This window comes from Brassica oleracea, chromosome C5 (assembly GCF_000695525.1).
Source record: "Brassica oleracea var. oleracea cultivar TO1000 chromosome C5, BOL, whole genome shotgun sequence".
Lineage (NCBI taxonomy): Eukaryota > Viridiplantae > Streptophyta > Magnoliopsida > Brassicales > Brassicaceae > Brassica > Brassica oleracea.
Genome location: NC_027752.1, coordinates 46631021 through 46636548, shown reverse-complemented (window position 1 = coordinate 46636548; position 5528 = coordinate 46631021).

Below are 5528 nucleotides of genomic sequence, written 5' to 3'. Positions count from 1 at the left end.
AGTACAGGAGGCAACTATGCATTAAAGCAATATAGTTATATTTTTGATTTTTTCTCAAAATCTATGTGTAAACCCCCTACGAAAACATTGTGTTTTTACGTTAACGCTCTATATACTGAAGCTTGTACTTTTAGTGTTGTTTTATAATTTCTTACCACATTCTACATTTGAATTAATGTATGTGAAACTCTCTTTCGTGGTATATGGGAATCGTTATAAATATTTTATCAATTAATTTAGTAAAGCTTTATAATACTTACTAAATCGGTGGAATAACCACCCTAAAATCGTTAATTTCTTGAAAAACGGAGACAAAGAAGGCTCCAAACCTATTTGAACATCATCATATGTTAGTGCAGGTTGCAACTATGCATTAAAACAATATTGTCATATTTTTTGAAATTTTCTCAAATCTATGTGTTAACCCCTACGAAAAATATTGAGGTTTTGGTAAATGCTTTATATACTGAAACATATGATATTTAGTTTTGTTTTAAAATTTCTAACCACATTCTACATTTGTATTAATGTATGCTAAACTCTATTTCTTGGTAAATGAGCATCGTTCAATTTTGTTTTAGAAATTAATTTAGTAAAACTTCTTATACTCCCTAAATTAGTGGACTAACCATTATAAAATCGCTATTCTCTAGAGAAATAGAGACAACAAAGGTTCCAATTCTCTTTGACAATTATTATATATAAGTACAGGAGGCAACTATGCATTAAAGCAATATTGTTATTTTTGTTGAATTTTACTCAAAATCTATGTGTTAACCCCTACGAAAACATTGAATTTTATTTTAAACGCTCTATATACTGAATCTTGTACTTTTTAGTGTTGTTTTATAATTTCTAACCACATTCTATATTTGTATTAATGTATGTTAAAATCTCTTTCATGGTATATGGGAATCGTTATAATTTCTTTATCAATTAATTTCGTAAAAACTTTATAATACTCCCTAAATCTATGGAATAACCACTATAAAATCACCAATTTCTTGAAAAACAGAGACAAAGAAGGCTCCAAACTTATTTGAACATCATCATATGTTAGTGCAAGAATCAAATATGCATCAAAACAATATTTTCATATTTTTTGAAATTTTCTCAAAATCTATGTGTTAACCCCTACGAAAAATATTGAGGTTTTGGTAAATGCTTTATATATTGAAACCTATTATCTTTAGTGTTGTATTAAAATTTCTAACCACATTCTAAATTTGAATTAATGTATGCTAAACTCTATTTCATTGTACTTGAGCATCGTTCAATTTTGTTTAGAAATTAGTTTAGTAAAACTTCTTATACTCCCTCAATTAGTGGACTAACTATTATAAAATAGCCATTCTCTAGAGAAATAGAGACAACAAAGGTTCCAATTCTCTTTGAACATTATTATATATAAGTACAGGAGACAACTATGCATTAAAGCAATACTGTTATTTTTGTTGAATTTTACTCAAAATCTATGTGTTATAACCCCTACGAAAACATTGAATTTTACTTTAAATGCTCTATATACTGAGGCTTGTACTTTTTAGTGTTGTTTTATAATTTCTAACCACATTCTACATTTGCATTAATGTATGTTAAACTCTCCTTCATGGTATATGGGAATATTTATAAATATTTTATCAATTAATTTAGTTAAACTTTATAATACTCTCTAAATCGGTGGAATAACCATTATAAAATCGCTAATTTCTTGAAATACGGAGACAAAGAAGGCTCCAAACCTATTTAGAGACAACTATGCATTAAAGCAATATTGTTATATGTTTTGAATTTTTCTCAAAATCTATGTGTTATAACCCCTACGAAAACATTGAATTTTACTTTAAATGCTCTATATACTGAGGCTTGTACTTTTTAGTGTTGTTTTATAATTTCTAACCACATTCTACATTTGCATTAATGTATGTTAAACTCTCCTTCATGGTATATGGGAATATTTATAAATATTTTATCAATTAATTTAGTTAAACTTTATAATACTCTCTAAATCGGTGGAATAACCATTATAAAATCGCTAATTTCTTGAAATACGGAGACAAAGAAGGCTCCAAACCTATTTGAAAATCATCATAAGTTAGTGCAGGATGCAACTATGCATTAAAACAATATTGTATGAGTTTTACGTAAAACGCTCTATATACTGAATCTTGTACTTTTTAGTGTTGATTTATAATTTCTAACCACATTCAACCTTTGTATTAATGTATGTTAAACTCTCTTTCGTGGTATATGGGAATCGTTATAATTTTTTTATCAATTAATTTAATAAAACTTTATAATACTCCCTAAATCGGTGGAATAACCACTATAAAATAGCCAATTTCTAGAAAAACTGAGACAAAGAAGGCTCCAAACCTATTTGAACATCATCATATGTTAGTGCATGATGCAACTATGCATTAAAACAATATTGTCATATTTTTCAAAATTTTCTCAAAATCTACCCCCCCCCCCACACGAAAAATATTGAGTTTTTGGTAATTGTTTTATATACTGAAACTTATAATCTTTCGTGTTATTTTAAAATTTCAAACCACATTCTACATTTGTATTAATGTGTGCTAAACTCTATTTCATGGTACATGAGCATCGTTCAATTTTTTTTAGAAATTAATTTAGTAAAACTTCTTATACTCCCCAATTTAGAAGACTAACCCTTATAAAATCACTATTCTCTAGAAAAATGGAGACAACAAAAGTTCCAAACTTCTTTGACCATTATCATATATTAGTACAGGAGGCAACTATGCATTAAAGCAATATTTTTATATTTTTTAAATTTTTCTCAAAATCTATGTTTTAACCCCTACGAAAACATTGAGTTCTACGTTAAACGCTCTATATACTGAAGCTTGTACTTTTTAGTATTGTTTTATAATTTCTAACCACATTCTACATTTGTATTAGTGTATGTTAAACTCTCTTTCGTGGTATATGGAAATCATTATAATTTTTTTATCAATTAATTTAGTAAAACTTTATAATACTCCATAAATCGGTGGATTAACCACTATAAAATCGCTAATTTCTTAAAAAATGGAGACAAAGAAGGCTCCAAACCTATTTGAACAACATCATATGTTAGTGCAGGATGAAACTATGCATTAAAACATAATATTCATATTTTTTTGAAATTTTCTCAAAATCTATGTGTTAACCCCCTACGAAAACATTGTGTTTTTACGTTAAACGCTCTATATACTGAAGCTTGTACTTTTTAGTGTTGTTTTAAAATTTCTAACCACATTCTACATTTGTATTAATGTATCCTAAACTCTATTTTATGGTACATGACCATCTTTCAATTTTTTTTAGAAATTAATTTAGTAAAACTTCTTATACTCCCTCAATTAGTGGACTAACCATTATAAAATCGCCATTCTCTAGAGAAATAGAGACAACAAAGGTTCAAAACCTCTTTAACCATCATCATATATTAGTACAGGAGGCAACTATGCATTAAAGTAATAAAGTTATTTTTTTGAATTTTTCTCAAAATCTATGTGTTAACCCCCTACGAAAACATTGTGTTTTTACGTTAAACGCTCTATATACTGAAGCTTGTACTTTTTAGTGTTGTTTTATAATTTCTAACCACATTCTACATTTGTATTAATGTATGTTAAACTCTCTTTCGTGGTATATGAGAATCGTTATAAATATTTAATCAATTAATTTAGTAAAACTTTATAACACTCTCTAAATCGGTGGAATAACAACTATAAAATCGCTAATTTCTTGAAAAACAGAGACAAAGAAGGCTCCAAACCTATTTGAACATCATCATATGTTAGTGCAGGATGCAACTATGCATTAAAACAATATTTTCATATTTTTTGAAATTTTCTCAAATATATGTGTTAACAAATGATATTTAGTTTTGTTTTAAAATTTCTAACCACATTCTACATTTGTATTACTGTATGCTAAACTCTATTTTTTGGTAAATGAGCATCGTTCAATTTTCTTTTAGAAATTAATTTAGTAAAACTTCTTATTCTCCCTAAATTAGTGGACCAACCATTATAAAATCGCTATTCTCTAGAGAAATGGAGACAACAAAGGTTCCAATTCTCTTTGATCATTATTATATATAAGTACAGGAGGCAACTATGCATTAAAGTAATATTGTTATTTTTGTTAAATTTTTCACAAAATCTATGTGTTAACCCCTACGAAAACATTGAATTTTACTTTAAACGCTCTATATACTGAATCTTGTACTTTTAAGTGTTGTTTTATAATTTCTAACCACATTTTATATTTGTATTAATGTATGTTAAACTCTCTTTCATGGTATATGAAAATCGGTATAATTTCTTTATCAATTAATTTCGTAAAAACTTTATAATACTCCCTAAATCTATGGAATAACCACTATAACATCGCCAATTTCTTGAAAAACGGAGACAAAGAAGGCTCCAAACTTATTTGAACATCATCATATGTTAGTGCCGGATTCAACTATGCATCAAAACAATATTTTCATATTTTTTGAAATTTTCTCAAAATCTATGTGTTAACCCCTACGAAAAATATTGAGGTTTTGGTACATGCTTTATATACTGAAACCTATTATCTTTAGTGTTGTATTAAAATTTCCAACAACATTCTACATTTGTATTAATGTATGCTAATCTCTATTTCATGGTACATGGGCATCGTTTAATTTTGTTTAGAAATTAGTTTAGTAAAACTTCTTGTACTCCCTCAATTAGTGGACTAACCATTATAAAATCGCCATTCTTTAGAGAAATGGAGACAACAAAGGTTCCAATTCTCTTTGACCACTATTATACATAAGTACAGGAGGCAACTATGCATTAAAGCAATATTGTTATTTTTGTTGAATTTTACTCAAAATCTATGTGTCATAACCCCTACGAAAACATTGAATTTTACTTTAAACGCTCTATATACTGAGGCTTGTACTTTTTAGTGTTGTTTTATAATTTCTAACCACATTCTACATTTGCATTAATGTATGTTAAACTCTCTTTCGTGGTATATGGGAATAGTTATAAATATTTTATCAATTAATTAAGTAAAACTTTATAATACTCTCTAAATCGGTGGAATAACCACTATAAAATCGCTAATTTCTTGAAATACGGAGACAAAGAAGGCTCCAAACCTATTTGAAAATCATCATATGTTAGTGCAGGATGCAACTATGCATTAAAACAATATTTTCATATTTTTTTAAAAAATTTCAAAATCTATGTGTTAACCCCCTACGAAAAATATTGATGTTTTGGTAAATGCTTTATATACTGAAACATATGATATTTAGTTTTATTTTAAAATTTCTAACCACATTCTACATTTGCATTAATGTATGTTAAACTCTCTTTCGTGGTATATGGGAATAGTTATAAATATTTTATCAATTAATTAAGTAAAACTTTATAATACTCTCTAAATCGGTGGAATAACCACTATAAAATCGCTAATTTCTTGAAATACGGAGACAAAGAAGGCTCCAAACCTATTTGAAAATCATCATA